General features: G+C 46.9%; 1 long non-coding RNA gene across 1 annotated transcript; it reads left to right on the top strand.

Annotated features, from left to right (window-relative positions):
* The first annotated feature begins 16,046 nt into the window (after positions 1–16,046).
* On the top strand, positions 16,047–18,844 carry LOC311524453. The gene is made up of 2 exons (XR_014712563.1): positions 16,047–16,356; positions 16,961–18,844. It is a non-coding gene; the product is annotated as an uncharacterized lncRNA (long non-coding RNA).
* Positions 18,845–22,960: the final 4,116 nt, after the last annotated feature.

Here is a 22,960-nt window from a genome sequence, read left to right on the forward strand (position 1 = left end):
GCAGAGCAGCAGCTGTGCTGGAGCTGGAGCAGTCTAGTGTTGGGTGCGGTGAGCAGCTGGGGAGAGCGAAGGGGACCCTGGGCAGTGGGCCAGCACAGGGAGATGCCCCCAGCCAAGAGGCCTTGCAGGCCAGACTTGGAGTCGGACCGTAACCCCGACGGGTCTGGGGCGACTCTGGGAGGAAGGGTGCTGCCACCTAAAGCCTGAGAGAGTGTGGCCATTGCCAGAGCAAGTGTCAGCACTGCCAGGGCCTGAGAAGGAGGCATGGGACTTGTGAGGAACAGACTGAACTTCCCTTACATTCCAGAGACTGCTGGTTGTGATGTCCCCATGCCACAAAGTGGGGTGACAGATTTTTCTTTAACCTTTCCTGTTTTTTCCTTATTTTTAAAAATTTATTGCTGTTTAATAAACTGTATTTGCTTTGAACTGTATGTAATGATCAGTGGGTCAGGGAAGCATCCAGTGTAGAGAGAGAGCATCCCAGAATGGGGACACCCTATCCCCTGCCCTAAGTGACCATGACAAGGTTGTGGGTCGAATCCCCCAGGAATCCTGGGCCCAGCCTTGTTGGGGTTACGAGGACTCTGACACACAGGAGAGTGGAAGGGGAGCCCTGTGGGTCAGGCGGGCCTCTGGGTAAAGGAAGTGGGAGCAAGGACTCAGATTCTTTTGCTAGCCCATTTCATTGGGGTAGCGTATAAGCCTGGAAAGTTCCTCACAATAGCAGAACTATTCCCCTGCTTACACATAGTTAATTCTGGGTCCTTGTTTTGGAGTGGCACTTCCCCCAGCCAGCAGGGTTTGCATAGGGTAGCAGGAGGAGGAGAAAGGAAGGGGCTCTAACCAGTCCCACTTCAGCCACCATGTAAACACACCTTCCTCAGGCAGAGGGCATGTCCCATGGCTTGGCTACCCTCAGCATTGCTGTAGCGGGGGACATGGGGGATTCCCCTGTTTGGCCTTTGAGAATGTTGAGGTTCTCCTCCCTCATTGGTCGGTCACCCCCTGCTCTGGGGTCAGGCTCAGGTACCTCTACCCTGGGTGTCCCAACCTCCTCATTCCGCTCTTCCCCTGCCTTGGGGCCAGGACCAGGATCAGAAGCTTCCAGCAGGGATCCCCCTGCACCATGAGCCACTCCACTTGGGGGGCCAATTGACTCCTTCTAGTCCAGCCTCCATGTTAGCGGCTATGATCCCAGAGGCTTTAGTGATGCTCACGGTCCCATTCTGGGACCCCGGGTTCCCTGGGGTTCCCAGTCAGATGCCCAGGGTCATATCTATTAGCAGCTGGACATGCCTGCCACACAGCAGGAAGTAAGAGGTGTACTTCATGGAGGGGTTGTGCACTGTGGTGTTATACACATAGGACAGCTCTGGCAGGTAGGAAGGCCAGACTTTCCTCCACATCTGTGACAAGGTCCTCAGCCCTGCTAGCACCATTTGGTAGCTTGCGGGTGGTTAGTTGTCATCCTTGTCTTCTGCTCCCTTAAACATCTATCTCCTTAAAGGGGTTGTGGCATGGAAGAGGACCATGCTTAAAGGGACCAGGCCTTACTATTACAGTATCTTAAATTACCATAGCATTTGAACATCCCCTTCAAATGATTCCAAGAACACTTCAAATCTATTCCCTTGGCATTACATTTGCAAACTCCATCACACCAATGGTGCTGAAGTCCTGGTGATGTCCTCAGTGTTGCAGAAGCAACACTGGGCTGAAAGGACTTAAGAAGAACAAAGAAGCCACCATACAGCATGAGGAAGCAGCAACTTGTTGCCATTGTTTGCTTGCTTGTAGAGGTGTTGGCTTGAAGATGTTGTGATGCTGGCAGGCCAGATGCCAGCTCTTGCCCAGGCTGCAGGCATTCGCTAAAAACTGATAAACTCATAACTGGAGACCAGACCACTTCACCTATATGGTAGTTTTCTTCAAAATAGGTATTAGTCTTATAAGAATGTATTTAGTGTTTAGACTAAAATGCTTGTAAGTTGCTGCCTACATTAATCTCACTTGTGATGTCTGTATCCCAGGCTATACGAAGAGAGGTAAGTTTTGCTTTATAACTTTGAAAATGTTTGCTCTGAACTTGTGAACCCAGGGGGAATCACACACACACACACACACACCCCATCCAAAAGGATATTAAAATCAGATGAGCCATCAAGGAACATGGCAATACAAACAATTGATTAATGGCCCTATCTGCACCTGGGAAATGCTACCTGCAAGGAAGCTCCTCCTGTGGGCTTGAAAGCTGAATGAAGGAAATAAAACAAAACTACAGGACAGTTTTCTATCTTTGTGGCTGTTTGAACTCCGAAGGGCCAGAGACTCTAAACTGAAGCCAGAGATTCCCCAGGGGTTGCCTCCTGGGTCTGCCCTGACAGACACTTTGAATGGACAAATCACTACAACCCGTTCACTCTTAGGATTAGATGGTAACTCATTGGTGTGGATATGTTCACTTGCTTTAACCTGTAAATAATTTTCTTATTCCTTTTTCCTAGTTAATAAACCTTTAGATAGCTTATTACAGGACTGGCTACAGGTGTTGTCTTTCATACAAGATCTAGGGGACCAATTGATCTGGGGTAAGTGATTGGTCTCTTGGGACTGGAGGCAACCTGAGTATGGTGTGATTTTTGGTATAAGTGACCATTTAGCATGAAGTCCAGTTTGTCTGGATGACAAGATAGACTGGAGAGTCTAAGGGGATTGTCTGTGACTCCATGGTGAGACTGTGAGAGTGATCCAGGAGTTCACATTTGTTACTGGCTTGGTGAAAGCTGGTTATAGACCAGAACATCAGCTTGGGGTGTCTGCCCTGTTTGTGACAGTCTGCCCTGAAGTCGGCATTCGTGGTCCTGAGCCTCTCCAACAGGGGAGACATGTGAGGGGTGGATGGGCGAAGGGTCACATGCCCCTCCTCAAATGCTTGGGGGGGGCGGGGGTTCAAGGGCCCAGCAGCGTCCAGGAGTCAGAGCTTGAGTGTGGAAGGTGGTGAGTTCTGTGCTGCTAACAACTTCCACCCTTGGGACAGGGAGTTTTTTTTATAAAGAGAGGCAGAGTGATTAAGATAACAAAAGGCTTGTCATTAAATTAATTAAGGATTGTTAGATGATCTTTAAAGCATTCCCAGACACTCCAGTTAAAAGACAGGAAACAAAGGGTAGGAATAAATGGTCTATTTTCAGAATGGAGAGAAGTAAATAGTGATGTTCCCAGGGGTCTGTACTGGGACCACTGCTGTTCAAAATATTCATAAATGATCTGCTAAAAGGGGTAAACAGTGAGAGGGCAAAGTTTGTAGATGATACAAAATTACTCAAGATAGTTAAGTCCAAAACAGATTGCAAAGAGTTACAAAGGGATCTCACAAAACTGAGTGACTGGGCAACAAAATGGCAGATGAAATTCAATGGTAAATGCAAAGTAATGCACATGGCAAAATATAATCCCAACAATACATACAAAATGATGGTGCCTAAATTAGCTGTTAGTCATCAAGAAAGAGGTCTTGGAGTCATTTGCAGTTCTCTGGAAGCACTGTTTCCAGAGTACTACAAATGTATAAGAATCCTTCTCACTGTGTGTCAAGGCTGATTCCCCACTCTAGCACTTTGAGTGCAGAAGGTGGGGGCCCACACGGATTTTTAAAAGTTAATACTTGCCACTCCAGACTTGTATTAAAACTCCCAAGGTTACAGCTTTTTTCTGACCTTGGCTTGGTACATGCTGCCACCACCCAAATACAAAACCCCTTTTTTTGGAACCCAGGAAGGCAGACTTGGGAATTCCTTCCTGTGGGGTACCCTCAAGCCCTTTCACCTCCCCCTCCAGGGAATTGCTGAGAAAGAAAACAAAGGAAATTAGCAGTTGCCACCAGATAATTAAACAACATGCATAAACCTCTTACTACACCAAAAATCCAATCCTGTTCTTAAAAAAGGTAAATTTTATTAAAAACAAAAAGAAAGAAAATACATCTGGAATTTACGCTTTTGCTAGATTTTAAAAGAGCAATTCCAAAAATTAAGCACCCAAAATAGCTTTCTTGGGGGTTCAGCTTAAAGGTTACAAGCAAACAAAAGCAGCTGGGGTTAGCACAGAGAAGTCCACTAGCCATAAGAAATAAACAGAAATAACCCTAATCGTGTCTTTCTAAACATTCCTGATCTACTTACACATCTGGGGGTTCCAAATAAGTAGTTCTAGGGATGATCTGTGATCATACTTAGCTTAAAGCTTCTCATAGCATAACTGCTCCCTATTCCCCTCTTTCCTGGAGAACAACGACAGAGACAAAGAGGAAGTTTTTTGCCCATTTTAAAAAGTTCTAGCCTTCCCATTGGCTCTTTTGATCAGGTGCCCATTCCTATTCCTTTACCTGGAGGACTTTGTTAACCCTTTACAGGTAAAGCAAGTAGAGCTGGCTGGGTGTCCATAAAAGGGAATTATTCCCCACCCCTTCATTTATCACACTGTGCCTGTATCATCCTGAACTCATTCTCCAGCTTCAGAAGACTTAAAAATTATCTCCAGTCATCAGTGAGACAGACACAACAAAATAATATAGCTGTCCTTAATGTGCAGGTCACATGGGGCATCACATGCCCCCCTTTAGCTGGTATGCCTCTTTGTGTCCCTCCAACGTGTCACCTATGTCTCCAGAGAGCATGACAGGTATGATGAGATTAAAGGAACAGATTGAACCAAGAGTGAAAAGGAAGGCAAGCACAAGAGCATGAAAGAGTGTATGCATGTAAGAGGTTAAGTGTTTCAGTTCAGAGGAATTCATAGTCTTATCTTCCCAAAGCCTTCCTGAAGGTGAAAGGCTCATCTCCTTCTTCAGAGACTGGGATATTATCAGCCATTGTTGCTTTTCATTGGCTCAGCACCTTCATGGGATGGTTGTGATGGGATCTATCAATGTATATACAATGGGGTTATAATTTTTCGTTAACAGTATGGCTGGATTGCTTTTGGGCTTTGTGGCATGAAGTTTTCAGTATATCCTTATAGGCAGAGTTAAAACTCTGGCATTAAGATCATTTTCTGAACTATTTCTTCAGTTCCATCAGGGTGTAATACAAGTTGAAATTCCATTTCAAACAAGCCCAAAAAACATTCCTATTCTCTATACAAGAATCTTTCAGCTCTTAAACTTGTCTTTTTAAACTTCTATGATTCTTAGAGTCTTTAAACTTAAATGGTTATCAAGGAAAGCACTGTCTTTTCTTCTTGTCACTCCCTAGAGAGGTTTTTGTCTCTGAGTTTGGTAAGGAGTTGCTTAAGCATTGGCAGATAATTAATTCCCCAACTAATATAAATATTTTTATACTTAAAGGGCTCCTTATTCAGTAATCATTTATAGCACATGACCTTGCTGATGTTGTATGTACAAATATTTGTTATTAATATAACAATGGCATCAGTTATTATATGAAGAGATTGCATTTAGCTACAAAACATCTGCAAATAAACATTTCAAAAGAAGCTCATATTATCTTAAGCACTCGAGGAACAAAAGAGGTTTTCAGCTTTAAGGTGAAATGAGTTTAATCTGGTAGTAACCAATATCCTCTGTAAATCATTTCCCAACCCTCAATGTTATCCTTAACATTTGGAGAATGAAAATGCTAGAGTGTTTATGCAAGAAATCAGTCCCAGTGAGAATATTGCTAGATTTCTTTGTGTGGATTTAAAATTCAGTTTTTCTCCATGCAAAGAGAATGGATGAAGAAACTTTATGGCTTAGCTTATAGCTCTGATAACACATCCTAAGCCTCACTCCTCTTTGGACTATCCTGAGGGTATGTCTACACTATGAAATCAGGTCGAATTTATAGAAGTCGGTTTTTTAGAAATCCGTTTTATATATTTGAGTGTGTGTGTCCCCACAGAAAATGCTCTAAGTGCACTAAGTGCAGTAACTCGACGGAGCGCTTCCACAGTACCGAGGCTAGCGTCGACTTCCGGAGTGTTGCACTGTGGGTGGCTATCCCACAGTTCCTGCAGTCTCCGCTGCCCATTGGAATTCTGGGTTGAGATCCCAATGCCTGATGGGGCTAAAACATTGTCGCGGGTGGTTCTGGGTACATATCGTCAGGCCCCCGTTTCCTCCCTCCCTCCGTGAAAGCAAGGGCAGACAATCGTTTCGCGCCTTTTTTCCTGAGTTACCTGTGCAGACGCCATACCACGGCAAGCATGGAGCCCACTCAGGTAACCATCACAGAATGTCTCCTGGGTACTGGCAGACACGGTACTGCATTGCTACACAGTAGCAGCAACCCATTGCCTTCTGACAGCAGATGGTGCAATATGATTGGTAGCCGTCATTGTCATGTCTGAGGTGCTCCTGGCCACGTCGGCCGGGAGCGCCTGGACAGACATGGGCGCAGGGACTAAGTTTGGAGTGACTTGACCAGGTCATTCTCTTTAGTCCTGCAGTCAGTCCTATTGAACCGTCTTATGGTGAGCAGGCAGGCAATACGGATGGCTAGCAGTCGTGCTTCTGCTGAGCAGCCATGAGATGAGGATGGCTAGCAGTCATATTGCACCATCTTCTGCCGGGCAGGCAAGAGATGAGGATGGCTAGCAGTCGTATTGCATCGTCTTCTGCCGAGCAGCCATGAGATGTGGATGGCTTGCAGTCCTTCTGCACCGTATGCTGCCAGCCAAAGATGTAAAAGATAGATGGAGTGGATCAAAACAAGAAATAGACCAGATTTGTTTTGTACTCATTTGCTTCCCCCCCTCCCCTGTCTAGGGGACTCATTCCTCTAGGTCACACTGCAGTCACTCACAGAGAAGGTGCAGCAAGATAAATCTAGCCATGTATCAATCAGAGGCCAGGCTAACCTCCTTGTTCCAATAAGAACAATAACTTAGGTGCACCATTTCTTATTGGAACCCTCCGAGAAGTCCTGCCTGAAATACTCCTTGATGTAAAGCCACCCCCTTTGTTGATTTTAGCTCCCTGAAGCCAACCCTGTAAGCCATGTCGTCAGTCGCCCCTCCCTCCGTCAGAGCAACGGCAGACAATCGTTCCGCGCCTTTTTTCTGTGCGGACGCCATACCATGGCAAGCATGGAGGCCACTCAGCTCACTTTGGCAATTAGGAGCACATTAAACACCACACGCATTATCCAGCAGTATATGCAGCACCAGAACCTGGCAAAGCGATACTGGGCGAGGAGGCGACGTCAGCACGGTCACGTGAGTGATCAGGACATGGACACAGATTTCTCTGAAAGCATGGGCCCTGCCAATGCATGCATCATGGTGCTAATGGGGCAGGTTCATGCTGTGGAACGCCGATTCTGGGCTCGGGAAACAAGCACAGACTGGTGGGACCGCATAGTGTTGCAAGTCTGGGGCGATTCGCAGTGGCTGCGAAACTTTCGCATGCGTAGGGGCACTTTCATGGAACTTTGTGACTTGCTTTCCCCTGCCCTGAAGCGCATGAATACCAAGATGAGAGCAGCTCTCACAGTTGAGAAGCGAGTGGCGATAGCCCTGTGGAAGCTTGCAACGCCAGACAGCTACCAGTCAGTTGGGAATCAATTTGGAGTGGGCAAATCTACTGTGGGAGCTGCTGTGATGCAAGTAGCCCACGCAATCAAAGATCTGCTGATATCAAGGGTAGTGACCCTGGGAAATGCGCAGGTCATAGTGGATGGCTTTGCTGCAATGGGATTCCCTAACTGTGGTGGGGCTATAGACGGACCCATATCCCTATTTTGGCACCGGAGCACCAAGCCGCCGAGTACATAAACCGCAAGGGGTACTTTTCAATAGTGCTGCAAGCTCTGGTGGATCACAAGGGACGTTTCACCAACATCAACGTGGGATGGCCGGGAAGGGTACATGACGCTCGCATCTTCAGGAACTCTGGTATGTTTCAAAAGCTGCAGGAAGGGACTTTATTCCCAGACCAGAAAATAACCGTTGGGGACGTTGAAATGCCTATATGTATCCTTGGGGACCCAGCCTACCCCTTAATGCCATGGCTTATGAAGCCGTACACAGGCAGCCTGGACAGTGGTCAGGAGCTGTTCAACTACGGGCTGAGCAAGTGCAGAATGGTGGTAGAATGTGCATTTGGACGTTTAAAGGCGCGCTGGCACAGTTTACTGACTCGCTTAGACCTCAGCGAAACCAGTATTCCCACTGTTATTACTGCCTGCTGTGTGCTCCACAATATCTGTGAGAGTAAGGGGGAGACGTTTATGGCGGGGTGAGAGGTTGAGGCAAATCGCCTGGCGGCTGGTTACGCGCAGCCAGACACCAGGGCAGTTAGAAGAGCACAGGAGGGCGCAGTGCGCATCAGAGAAGCTCTGAAAACCAGTTTTATGACTGGCCAGGCTACGGTGTGAAAGTTCTCTTTGTTTCTCCTTGATGAAACCCCCCGCCCCTTGGTTCACTCTACTTCTCTGTAAGCTAACCACCCTCCCCTCCTCCCTTCGATCACTGCTTGCAGAGGCAATAAAGTCATTGTTGCTTCACATTCATGCATTCATTATTCATTCATCACACAAATAGGGGGATGACTACCAGGGTAGCCCAGGAGGGGTGGTGGAGGAGGGAAGGAAAATGCCACACAGCACTTTAAAAGTTTACAACTTTAAAATTTATTGAATGCCAGCCTTCTTTTTTTTGGGCAATCCTCTGTGGCGGAGTGGCTGGTTGGCCGGTGGCCCCCCCACCGCGTTCTTGGGCGTCTGGGTGTGGAGGCTATGGAACTTGGGGAGGAGGGCGGTTGGTTACACAGGGGCTGTAGTGGCAGTCTGTGCTCCAGCTGCCTTTGCTGCAGCTCAACCATACACTGGAGCATACTGGTTTGGTCCTCCAGCAGTCTCAGCATTGAATCCTGCCTCCTCTCATCACTCTGCCGCCACATTTGAGCTTCAGCCCTGTCTTCAGCCCGCCACTTACTCTCTTCAGCCCGCCACTTACTCTCTCCAGCCCGCCACCTCTCCTCCCGGTCATTTTGTGCTTTCCTGCACTCTGACATTATTTGACTCCACGCATTCGTCTGTGCTCTGTCAGTGTGGGAGGACAGCATGAGTTCAGAGAATATTTCATCACGAGTGCGTTTTTTTTTCTTTCTAATCTTCACTAGCCTCTGGGAAGGAGAAGATCCTGTGATCATTGAAACACATGCAGCTGGTGGAGAAAAAAAAAGGGACAGCGGTATTTAAAAAGACACATTTTATAAAACAGTGGCTACACTCTTACAGGGTAAACCTTGCTGTTAACATTACATACATAGCACATGTGCTTTTGTTACAAGGTCTCATTTTGCCTCCCCCTACCGGCGTGGCTACCCACTCAACCCTCCCCCCTGCCCTTGGCTAACAGCGGGGAACATTTCTGTTCAGCCACAGGTAAGCAGCCCAGCAGGAATGGGCTCCTCTGAGTGTCCCCTGAAGAAAAGCACCCTATTTCAACCAGGTGACCATGAATGATATCTCACTCTCCTGAGGATAACACAGAGAGATAAAGAACGGATGTTGTTTGAATGCCAGCAAACATACACTGCAATGCTTTGTTGTACAATGGTTCCCGAGTACGTGTTACTGGCCTGGAGTGGTAAAGTGTCCTACCATGGAGGACGCAATAAGGCTGCCCTCCCCAGAAACCTTTTGCAAAGGCTTTGGGAGAGCCGCGAATGCCAGGGCAAAGTAATCCTTTCACATGCTTGCTTTTAAACCATGTATAGTATTTTAAAAGGTACACTCACCGGAGGTCCCTTCTCCACCTCTGGGTCCAGGAAGCAGCCTTGGGTGGGTTTGGGGGGTACTGGCTCCAGGTCCAGGGTGAGAAACAGTTCCTGGCTGTTGGGAAAACTGGTTTCTCCGCTTGCTTGCTGTGAGCTATCTACAACCTCATCATCATCATCATCATCATCTTCTTCGTCCCCAAAACCTGCTTCCGTGTTGCCTCCATCTCCATTGAAGGAGTCAAACAACATGGCTGGGGTAGTGGTGGCTGAACCCCCTAAAATGGCATGCAGCTCATCATAGAAGCGGCATGTTTGGGGCTCTGACCCGGAGCGGCCGTTCGCCTCTCTGGTTTTCTAGTAGGCTTGCCTCAGCTCCTTAAGTTTCACGTGGCACTGCTTTGGGTCCCTGTTATGGCCTCTGTCCTTCATGCCCTGGGAGATTTTGACAAAGGTTTTGGCATTTCGAAAACTGGAACGGAGTTCTGATAGCACGGATTCCTCTCCCCATACAGTGATCACATCCCGTACCTCCCGTTCAGTCCATGCTGGAGCTCTTTTGCAATTCTGGGACTCCATCATGGTCACCTCTGCTGATGAGCTCTGCATGGTCACCTGCAGCTTGCTATGCTGACCAAACAGGAAATGAGATTAAAAAGTTCTTGGTTCTTTTCCTGTCTACCTGGTCAGTGCATCTGAGTTGAGAGTGCTGTCCAGAGCGATCACAATGGAGCACTCTGGGATAGCTTCCGGAGGCCAATACCGTCGAATTGTGTCCACAGTACCCCAAATTCGACCCAGCAAGGCCGATTTAAGCGCTAATCCACTTGTCAGGGGTTGAGTAAGGAAATTGATTTTAAGAGCCCTTTAAGTCGAAATAAAGGGCTTCATCGTGTGGACGGGTGCAGGTTTACATCGATTTAATGCTGCTAAATTCGACCTAAAATCCTAGTGTAGACTATATAGGACATCCCACTCTTTTACACAGCCAGGTCTCTTTTGAAAACATAAGGAGATTGTTTTCTTGTTATAAAGATCATGTCTCTGCCAAACGTGTGTCTTGTACAAAGGGAGGTGGCCTGTTCTTTGAGAAGGCATGTTGGCTGATTGCTTGCCTTTTGACCAAATGGCTCCTAGATTTACAACCTACCATGTGTAGTACATTTACAATTAGCAGCTAAAGACTCCTAACAGATACTCTCCACCAGGCATGGATCACAAGAACTAATGCTCACGCGCTTCTTTCAGAACAGCATGAACTGCAGAACATTACATAAAAATTGATGCTATAAAGCTGCATTCGAGAGTCAGGGTAGACACACTGGAGGTGATAAATATGATTTTATGGCTAAGGAGCGTCTTTCTCTTTGTCACTTTCGGCACCTGTCACTGGTCGATGTAAAGAAGAAATTTCCTAGGAGCATCCTTAATTAACTCAAATATTTCATTTCATTACTTAACAACCAAAACCATAAGCATGCAAGCCCTCATATGCTCCAAGCATCATGCATATGAAAGTAATTGTAAGTATCTCCTGAAATCCAGTAAAGAGGAAGGCAAGATTGTACTAACTAAAGTTATAAGAATAAATCATAATTATATGAATAAGTGTTGTTTAACCCTCCTGGTAGATATTGTTGGCAACAAAAAGGGCTGGAGTTCCATTTTCTAGGGGTTCCTTCTGAAAATGTAAACAACTCCTGTTTGAGGTCCCGCCTAGAATCTTGGGAACCTATATCCACCTCCTTTGGTGTCCTTGATAGGCTATACTTGCCCACTCACAAGCCCCAAAGCCAGGGCCTTAAAACAAAGAGAAGCATATGGGAGGGCGAAGGGGGACAACAGAAGGAATGTGGGAAAGCCAGTAATTAATAATGTCACAATATCTATTAGGTAAGGGTTTTCCCCCAGTGCCCCCAGTCCTCTGGCAGCTGGGAGCGGCTGGTGTATTCCAGCCATTCCCCTCCTCCCCACTCACAGCTTACTGTCCAAGGTTGGTGGAGTTGAAGGGTTCTGATAGGTCAGTGCTGCCTGGGCTCCTCCAGGGGCTTGGCCACCTGACCCAGTGTAAGAAACTGGGGTGTTGGCGGTCTGGCCAGTGATCAGAGCTGGGCTGGGCTCCACATGTCAAAAGCAATGGTCAGAGGAATCGCTCCAGCTGGGTTCAATATGCAAGAGTCATAGTCGGGCTGGGCTTGGAGATCAGAGGTAGGACCAGGCTGGATTCAGGAGGCAAGGTGAGGTCTGGAGTCACAGCAGGCCCAAAGTCTGTGTGAGTTGAGCAGAAAATGTCCTGGGCCACCTGCCAGTGTTAAATAGTATGCTTGGCCAATCAGAGGGCCGTGGGGTGCTGTCACTCTGATCCTTTGGAAAAAGAAAAGGAGTACTTGTGGCACCTTAGAGACTAACAAATTTATTTGAGCATAAGCTTTTGTGAGCTACAGCTCACTTCATCGGATGCTGAGCTGTAGCTCACGAAAGCTTATGCTCAAATAAATTTGTTAGTCTCTAAGGTGCCACAAGTACTCCTTTTCTTTTTGCGGATACAGACTAACACGGCTGCTACTCTGAAATCTGATCCTTTGGGCAGTACTTCCTGCAGTGCCTACTCTCCACAGTGGTCCCTGGATGTGGCACTGCATGGCCTCCTGGGGGCACTGTGGGAACATCAACTGTCCCAGGCTTTGCAGCCAGCTCCTTACAGCCAGCTGAGGTGATGCCAGCTTTGCTCCCACCAGAATCCCTCAGGTAGGCAGCTGCTGCTATCTGGGCCTTTAGCCTATATCCTCTGCCTTAGCACCACTTCACTTTGCTGTCTGCTCAAAGCCACACAATTGGTGGAAACCAGCTCTATGCTAAGTCTTTTCATTCAGACCAGTGGTCCATAGACCCTTTAACGAAGTCCTTACCACCAAAGACATGCCTGCAGCAAAAGAATAAAACCTCTGCCTCTAGCTCTGTACAGGCTCCCTTCTCAGCCCTAACACAGCACATGTTACATGGACTGACAACTGGTGGACTGTTAGGTCTTAAAATGTAATTGTCAATGGAGAATCCTCATTGAGCAGGTGTGTTTCTAGCAGGCTCCCACCGGAACTGGTTCTTGGCTCTACATTATTTAACGTTGTTGTTGACCTGGAAGAAAACATTAAATCATCACTGATAAGTGTGCAGCTGTTACAAAAATAAATGGTGAAGAGGACAGGTCACTGCTACAGAGCGATCTGGGTTGCTTGGTAAGCTAGGCGCAAGAAATGTGTTTTAATACAGCTAAATGTAAATGTACACATCTAGGAACAAAGAACAGGCTGTATGTACAGGTGGGGTACATCCTGGGAAGCAGAGACTGTAAAAGATTTGAGGGTCATGGAGGATAATCAGCTGAACTTGAGCTCCCAGTGTGATGCTGTGGCCCAAAGAGCTAATGTGTCCTGAGATGTACAAACAGGAGTATCTTAAATAGGAGCAGAGAGGTAGTTTTACCTCTGTATTGGGCACTGGTGCTGAAATCCTGTGTCTGGTTCTGGTGCCCACAATTCAAGAATGATAAATTGGAGTGGGATCAGGAAAGAGGCACAAGAATGATTAAAAGAGATTTGAAAACCTGCCTTATAGTGACAGATTCAAGGAGCTCGATCTATTTATCTTAACAAAAAGAAGGTTAAGAGGTGACTTTATCAAAGTCTATATGTAGCTACATGGGGACCAAATATTTAACAATGGGCTCTTCAATCTAGCAGAGAAAGGTCTAACATGATCCAATGGCTGGAAGTTGAACCCAGACAAATTCAGACTGGAAATAAGGTGTGAATTCTTAATAGTGAGAGGAATTAACCATTGGAACCATTTACCCAGGTTCATGGTGGAGTCTTCATCCCTGATCATTTGAAAGACAAGATCAGACTGTTGGTATATAAGCTTGTTTATCAGCCTGGGATAGAATGTTGTTTGCTTGGAACTAACCCTGTCATAAATATAAAGGGAAGGGTAACCACCTTTCTGTATACAGTATTATAAAATCCCTCCTAGCCAGAGGCAAAACCCTTTCACCTGTAAAGGGTTAAGAAGCTAAGATAACCTAGCTGGCACTTGACCCAAAATGACCAATGAGAGGACAAGATACTTTCAAATCTGGAGAGGGGGGAACAAAGTGTCTGTCTATCTGTGTGATGCTTTTGCCGGGAACAGATCAGGAAGGTAGCCTCAGAACTTCTGTTAAGTTAGTAACAAGGAGGGACATGTGACAGTAGAATGAATTATATTGAAATTATAATTCATTAAAGAAATGCTACTTGAAGGGTTTGTTGAAATATAGTTGTCTGGAAGAGAAACATTAAGGAGTGTGAGACAATGGGTCCTCAAACTAATTAACTTAGAGTTCCTACTGAGCTAGGAGATTGGTAAACGTTAGTATGCAAATAAGATATGTATGTATATTTGTCAGTTTCTGCTTTCTTTTGTCTCTTATATTAAATTGGCTTTGGCTTAGCTGTATAAATAAGTTATCTTGAGCCTCAGAGAGGGGCTCACATCTGGGTGCATTAGCAAAGCGCTTTGCTAATAAACAGAGTGGTCTGACAAATTATGTGAGTCCTGAATCTGACTTTGACAATTTAGAGGTTCCACCGAGATGGCAACCGTCTTCACTGGGGCCGTGTGACTCCTGACTGTTCTTAGGACGGCTGTGGCAAGCCGGCACCTGGGCATTTGGCCCGAGCGGTCCTCTGCCAGAACAGAAGGGTGCATGACCACAGTGAAGTCTACGCCATCGAACCTGTTGGTTCCCACTCTGCTCTGGTAGGGATCCCGGGATCTGACATCAGGAATCTGCTCAGGTAATTATTTCTGTGTTTTGTCCGGACTGAGGACTGTCTTGTCTCTGTGTCTATCCGTCCTCCCTGTGGTGTGTTTGAGTCTGGGCGCTGTCTCCGTCCGGGGATCGGCTGACCAAAGGGTTCCTGTCCCCACGGTCTGAGTGAGTGAAATCTGCACAATCGCAGCCGCACCATGCCTTGGGTAAAACCCTTGGTGTGAAAGCAAGGGTGATTGAGGCAGTAGCCTGTGGGCTCCTTTTGTGTGTTGCACCGGGCATCACTCTGATGAACCTGACTTTCCTTCTTGTGTGATTGGTGTGTAAAGTCCTCCTGTATGGGTAACCAGATGTCTAAGTCGGGACAGTTCCCTAAAGGAACGCCGGCTCAGTTTACGTATTTTAGGAAGAGTCCGGACTCCTGTAAATTTCTGGAAAAATGGTCTAGGCTAAGGTGGTCAGGTAGAGTGGCTACTACCACCACTACGCTTCTGTCCCCAGAAGACTTTACAGCTATTCTGAGGGAAAATGGGCCCTTTTCCCACAGAAATGGTCTATAAGGGACTGCTGCAGGCAGCAGGCAGAGAGAGAATCTGATCAAAATTGTTTGACTATTGGGTAATGTAATTAAAATCACTAAAGGATGTAAGGGGTTTCTATTGGAACTTAACTTGGCTGCTCCTGGTTGTGTCTAGTTGTACAAGATGGAAGTGTAATCGGGGTACAGTTGTGTAAAAGAGTAATCACAGTGCAAGGGATGATAGGCAAAAGAGTATTTTGTGTTTGTGTATAGTGCTAAAATCTGAAGCTGTGTCTCAGCTATTACCTGAGAATAAACTTATAGCTTGGTACAGCAGAGAAACTATTGCAAATATGGTCTGTTGCACAAGAGGGGAAACTGAGGTACACCACCTCATGAATTTCATAAATGATCAGTGAGTGGGGTAATTCACTAGCCTGACTATTGTTAAGGAAAAGTTAGCACATGTGACTCCATTTTGGTTTGGGGCCCACCATTGTTTAAATGCCAGCACATTATACACCAGGAGGAGTAATCCTTAGATATTGAATCCCTGTGAAAATCCTCCTCCTTGTCTCCAGCCTGCCTTGACTCCCAGTATCTGGTTTTTGTCAGTCTCTAACTCCCTGTCTCTTGGCCTTGATGTGAGGCCTCCCATCCTGATAATAAAAGTTACTGATGCATAGCTTTAGGACCATGCTGTGTAATTAACATACTGGTATAGCACGAGGAATGCACCAAGCAGGGATAGGTGATAGATAAGACAAGGGTTTGTTTATTGGCTAAGGTGTCCGATGCACGAGGGCAACATGCTTTGCTAAAAGGTATATAACCTTTGTATAATCTGCATTCAGGGTCCCCTCCTGGCTAGCAGGGGGGCACCACGCTCAAGCGTAATAAATTTAGTATCTTTTGGGAACTCTGCAGTTGTGGACTTTGTTTCTGTGCCTCAGCCTAGATTCGAACTGTGCGTGTCCTATCAGGTATAATTCGCAGCACTGGTGTGCGTGTCCTATCAGGTATAATTCGCAGCACTGGTGTGCGTGTCCTATCAGGTATAATTCGTAGCACTTGTGTGCCTGTCCTACCAGGTGTAATTCGTAGCACTTGTGTGCGTGTCCTACCAGGTGTAATTCGTAGCACTTGTGTGCGTGTCCTACCAGGTGTAATTCGCAGCAGTTGTGTGCGTGTCCTACAAGGTGTAATTCGTAACAGTTTTGGCGACCACGAAGGGACTCTAGGCTCGCCCCAACAAGCGAGACTACACTCCTCCTCTCGGACAGCTCCAGCCGGCACAGGGTGAGTTCACCTTTGAGAACTCCGAGGAGGGGGGGGTGTGAGCCGTCGCTTAGGCGATAAGGTGGCACATTTTGTGTCCTTTTGGTAGCCCATTATGGGTTCTGGGCAGAGTGTAAGTAAGGGGACCCCTTTGGCTGAAATTCTCGAGAATTGGGAGACTATTTCTGGTACCCATAGGTTTGGCAAAAAAAAAAACAAGGTGAAGTGCTAGTAACCTCTCCCTTGTCCACTGACAGAGCTAACCTGCATTCAGTATTTGCTAAAGAAACCAAAGCACTACAGGGTGACGTGCTAGTAACCTCTCCTCTGTATAATGCAAAACCATGCCTGTTCCAAGAGAGAAGGAACGCCTGCTCTGCTAAAACCACCAAAATCTAAAGATTCCTGACTGCAAAAGACACTGAGAATTGGCCTTGATGGCAAAGACGGAGCATTGTACATTGGCAGGGAGAAAGTTGCGGAATGTATTCTTGGGAATGTGAAGTGAAGTGGTGGGGTGGGTTTATTCCAGAGGCTGGAACTGTGCTTGTAGGCAAGTATAAATACCAAAAACGCCTTACAGCAACAAACATTACTCCCACCATCTGCCACCACTCCTTTGCAGGTAAAGGTTCCTGGATCCATCATAGCTACGTTAAGTTGGCGCTGGGACCCCCACCTGACCCTGACAAGCCATTGGATGAGCCACTTCACGAATGAACGCCACGACCAACCCATGGACTGAGCTTTCCAGCTACTGGGACCTTCACAGCCCACCAGGACTTTTTGTGTTCCTGTTTATTGGACTTACATTGGGGGTAGTGTTTTTTGTATAGTACAGGGGAGGATGTCGACATTGGTATGGTTTGCCTGGGGGGGGGGTCCTCTCCCTATTCCCAAGTCCAGTACAAGGATGGGAGGGCAATAGCTTCTTGAATTTAACCCGTGTTATCAAACAGGGTGTAAATCGAACGCAGTGTTGCATTTGTATTCGTACCCCCACATATTTAGGTCAGGGGGTAGGGGTACCTATCCCCCTTAATCGAACACTCCAAGCTAAGCTATGGGAAAACACTACATTTAACTGGAATATTACAATCCAAATATGGTCTATTGATATGGTGGCCCAAAGTAATTATGCTTTATGTGTGTCACGACATAAGGGCATAGAAAATACAGTTTTTGTAGGGAATTTTGTGGGGTGCAAGGACACCACCCAAATCAGCTCTGGTGCAGAAGGTCCCTTTACCTACTCCAGAACCCCGTGGCCAGTCCCCGAGGAGTCTGGCTGGTATTGGTTATGCAATCACACAGCCTATAAGGTTCTCCCAGCAGGATGGTGTGGTACATGTACCTTAGGGGATATAGTACCCGCCGTGACAGTACACCAGAACCTGACCCGGGGAGAGATCCGCAATCTAGTATGGAGGGACAGACGAAGTATTCCTTTAAACCCCCTTTCTTATCGGCCCAAAGGCTTTCACTCCTTTGTGCGTTGGTTTCTGCCATGGTTGGGAGTAAGCAAGCTGGAAAAAGCTATAGTTAACATTTCAGCTGCTTTGAAACTAATGGCAAATGCTACTGCAGATGCTCTCTCTGCCCTTCAAATTGAAGTCACCCAGCTATCCCAAACTACATTGCAAAACCGCCTAGCCCTGGATTATCTCCTTGCAAATCAGGGCGGGGTTTGTGCTCTGGTCAACTCAAGCTGTTGTGTATGTGTAAATCAGCACCATAGGGTGGAAACTGACATCCACATCCTCAAGCAACAGGCAGCCCTATTCCACCACATCAGCCTCGACACTACCAGCGCCGGATTCCAGGAGGTCTGGGACTGGCTCACCTCATGGCTACCGGATGTGGGGACTTGGGGACGGCATATTTTGTATTTACTTTTTTTGACTGTTATTGTTTTTGCGTTATTTTTTGTATGCCTACAATGCTGCAGTATGTGCTGTTGGCAGTTGCTAACCCTGCTGCGCGGTTACTCAGCCCCGATATAGCTTACTGACGTATAAAAAAAAAAAGGGAGGACTGTTAAGGAAAAGTTAGCACATGTGACTCCATTTTGGTTTGGGGCCCACCATTGTTTAAATGCCAGCACATCATACACCAGGAGGAGTAATCCTTAGATATCGAATCCCTGTGAAAATCCTCCTCCTTGTCTCCAGCCTGCCTTGACTCCCAGTATCTGGTTTTTGTCAGTCTCTAACTCCCTGTCTCTTGGCCTTGATGTGAGGCCTCCCATCCTGATAATAAAAGTTACTGATGCATAGCTTTAGGACCATGCTGTGTAATTAACATACTGGTATAGCACGAGGAATGCACCAAGCAGGGATAGGTGGTAGATAAGACAAGGGTTTGTTTATTGGCTAAGGTTTCCGATGCACGAGGGCAACATGCTTTGCTAAAAGGTATATAACCTTTGTATAATCTGCATTCAGGGTCCCCTCCTGGCTAGCAGGGGGGCACCACGCTCGAGCGTAATAAACTTAGTGTCTTTTGGGAACTCTGCAGTTGTGGACTTTGTTTCTGTGCCTCAGCCTAGATTCGAACTGTGCGTGTCCTATCAGGTATAATTCGCAGCACTGGTGTGCGTGTCCTATCAGGTATAATTCGCAGCACTGGTGTGCGTGTCCTACCAGGTGTAATTCGTAGCAGTTGTGTGCGTGTCCTACAAGGTGTAATTCGTAACACTATAGAGCAGCCTGACTATAGAACAAAATAAGTACAGCCTGGAGGTAATTCTTCTGTTTTTCCTGCAGTTAGCAAGGAAATTTGTAAAAGAAAGTGGTATTATTATTAAGCAATAATCTGTCCCCACCAGGGGGGTGGAAATTGTTTCTTTTGTTTTTAGACTCTACAAGCAAGCTGGCGCCAGCAGAAGAAAAACTCAGAATACCATGGATCTATGTTTTGTGTTGTTTGTCTGTGGTGTTTGTCTTATTGCTAGCATTGTTGTGTTTTAATGAACAGAAAACCTCATGACATGGGTGGGGGATGGCTTCAAAAGGCTGACCTTGGGGGGACGGGGGGGGGGAAAGATGTGTATGGGAATGCAAAATGCTATCTCAGGAGAATCCCAAAATTCAGTGGCCACTGTTAGGATCTTGGGACAAAGACCGACTAGACGTCTTAAAAGACAAACTTGTCCAGCCTAAAACTAAATTGGCAAAAGGAGAGGTTGATTGTTTCATGCAGTGGTGGGAAGAGGCAAATCACAGGTGGACAGAATCAAAACTTGCCTCTCTCAAAGATTCTGGCTTCTATCCCACCAGATGCAACTCATTTTACTGTTGTTGATTTGTGCTCTGCTTTCTTTTCTGTCCCGGTTCACCCTGACTCCCAGTTCCTGTTTGCCTTTTCTTACAAGGGGCAACAGTACACATGGACCACACTGCCCCGGGGTATACTGAAAGCCCATCATATTTTTCCCAAGCATTAGCCCGAGACCTTGCTGACCTTGTTTTCCCATCCAGGTCCACACTAGTCCAACATGTAGATGATCTACTCCTCTGTTCCCCTTCATTGTCTGCCTCTGAAACTGACTCTTTAGTGCTCCTTACTATCCTGGCAAATAAGGGTCACAAAGCTTCTCCCTCTAAACTACAACTCTGTCAAGCTTCTGTCACATACCTTGGCTTTCTTTTCTCCCAGGGTTCCTCCCACCCGCGTCCAAGCTATCCTTAGCTTTCCCCGACCCCGCTCCCCACGCCAGGTCTGGAAGTTTTTAGGCATGGCTGGATTTTGCAGACAGTGGATTCCCCAATATGCCTCCCTTGCAAAACCTCTCCAGGAACTCACTCGATTCTCTGTGCCTGACCCCATGCCGTGGCCCCCTGAGGCCAATTCTGCCTTTGTTTCCCTCAAACAAGGTTTGGCTTCTGCCCCTGCCTTAGGGCTGCCTGACTATTCTAAGCCTTTTACCCTTTTCTGCCACGAACAATCTGGGTGTGCACTTGGAGTTCTCACTCAGATGCACAGAGAAAAGAACCACCCAGTGGCTTATTTCTCTGCCACTTTAGACCCTGTTGCCCAAGGCTTACCCCCCTGCCTGCGTGCTGTGGCTGCTGCAGCGCACCTAGTCGAAATGTCTGATTCCCTTGTTCTCCGCTCTCCTCTTACCTTCCCGGTCCCTCACTGACCTCACCCTGCTCCAAGACTCTGCCCCAGAAACCGAGAAAGAATCCTGGGTTGCCCAAGGTTGCTCTCTACATCCCGATTCCTTTTGGCGCTCACCTACTGGTGACTTTGTAGCCCCCTTTTCACTCTACCCATCTCTGGCCGCCCTGCTACACAGTGTTTCGCATGTCGGAAAGGAGGGGATGGTCTCTGCTGTAACAAAGACAGGATGGTGGGCCCCCCCATTTTAGCTCTTTTACAGCCCACCACTGTGCAGCCTGTACCATTTGCCAAAGCCATAATATTGGTAAACATGTAAAAGTGGCCCAGGGGTACTGGGGCCTGCCTCAAGTACCGTTCTTGCACAAATGCCTAAGTGTCAACAATATGAATTTATATTGGTTATGGTATGTTTATTCTCTGGTTGGATTGAAGCCTCTCCTTGTCACAAGGCTGACTCACTGTCTGTTGCCAAATGTTTGTTAAATCATATTATGCCTTTCAAGGGAATTCCTGCTACTCTGTCCAGTGATCAGGGTACACATTTTACTGGACAACTTGTTCAACACCTGGACCGTATATTGCATATCAAACACTTGTTGCACTGTCCTTACCACCCACAGAGTGCAGGTGCAGTTGAAAGACGAAATGGTGTACTTAAGAATAAGCTTGCTAAAATTTGTGACTCTACAGGATTAAACTGGCCAGTAGCCCTTATGGACATGAATCATAGAATCATAGAATCATAGAATATCAGGGTTGGAAGGGACCCCAGAAGGTCATCTAGTCCAACCCCCTGCTCAAAGCAGGACCAATTCCCAGTTAAATCATCCCAGCCAGGGCTTTGTCAAGCCTGACCTTAAAAACCTCTAAGGAAGGAGATTCTACCACCTCCCTAGGTAACGCATTCCAGTGTTTCACCACCCTCTTAGTGAAAAAGTTTTTCCTAATATCCAATCTAAACCTCCCCCACTGCAACTTGAGACCATTACTCCTCGTTCTGTCATCTGCTACCATTGAGAACAGTCTAGAGCCATCCTCTTTGGAACCCCCTTTCAGGTAGTTGAAAGCAGCTATCAAATCCCCCCTCATTCTTCTCTTCTGCAGGCTAAACAATCCCAGTTCCCTCAGCCTCTCTTCATAAGTCATGTGTTCCAGTCCCCTAATCATTTTTGTTGCCCTTCGCTGGACTCTCTCCAATTTATCCACATCCTTCTTGAAGTGTGGGGCCCAAAACTGGACACAGTACTCCAGATGAGGCCTCACCAATGTCGAATAGAGGGGGACGATCACGTCCCTCGATCTGCTCGCTATGCCCTTACTTATACATCCCAAAATGCCATTGGCCTTCTTGGCAACAAGGGCACACTGCTGACTCATATCCAGCTTCTCGTCCACTGTCACCCCTAGGTCCTTTTCTGCAGAACTGCTGCCTAGCCATTCGGTCCCTAGTCTGTAGCTGTGCATTGGGTTCTTCCGTCCTAAGTGCAGGACCCTGCACTTATCCTTATTGAACTTCATCAGATTCCTTTTGGCCCAATCTTCCAATTGGTCTAGGTCCCTCTGTATCCTATCCCTCCCCTCCAGCGTATCTACCACTCCTCCCAGTTTAGTATCATCCGCAAATTTGCTGAGAGTGCAATCCACACCATCCTCCAGATCATTTATGAAGATATTGAACAAAACCGGCCCCAGGACCGACCCTTGGGGCACTCCACTTGATACCGGCTGCCAACTAGACATGGAGCCATTGATCACTACCCGTTGAGCCCGACAATTTAGCCAGCTTTCTACCCACCTTATAGTGCATTCATCCAGCCCATACTTCCTTAACTTGCTGACAAGAATACTATGGGAGACCGTGTCAAAAGCTTTGCTAAAGTCAAGAAACAATACATCCACTGCTTTCCCTTCATCCACAGAACCAGTAATCTCATCATAAAAGGCGATTAGATTAGTCAGGCATGACCTTCCCTTGGTGAATCCATGCTGGCTGTTCCTGATCACTTTCCTCTCATGCAAGTGCTTCAGGATTGATTCTTTGAGGACCTGCTCCATGATTTTTCCAGGGACTGAGGTGAGGCTGACTGGCCCGTAGTTCCCAGGATCTTCCTTCTTCCCTATTTTAAAGATTGGCACTACATTAGCCTTTTTCCAGTCATCCGGGACTTCCCCGGTTCGCCACGAGTTTTCAAAGATAATGGCCAGTGGCTCTGCAATCACAGCCGCCAATTCCTTCAGCACTCTTGGATGCAACTCGTCCGGCCCCATGGACTTGTGCACGTCCAGCTTTTCTAAATAGTCCCTAACCGCCTCTATCTCCACAGAGGGCTGGCCATCTCTTCCGCATTTTGTGATGCCCAGCGCAGCAGTCTGGGAGCTGACCTTGTTAGTGAAAACAGAGGCAAAAAAAGCATTGAGTACATTAGCTTTTTCCACATCCTCTGTCACTAGGTTGCCTCCCTCATTCAGTAAGGGGCCCACACATTCCTTGGCTTTCTTC

The sequence above is a fragment of the Lepidochelys olivacea genome (assembly GCF_965140295.1).
Source record: "Lepidochelys olivacea isolate rLepOli2 genome assembly, chromosome: 7".
Lineage (NCBI taxonomy): Eukaryota > Metazoa > Chordata > Testudines > Cheloniidae > Lepidochelys > Lepidochelys olivacea.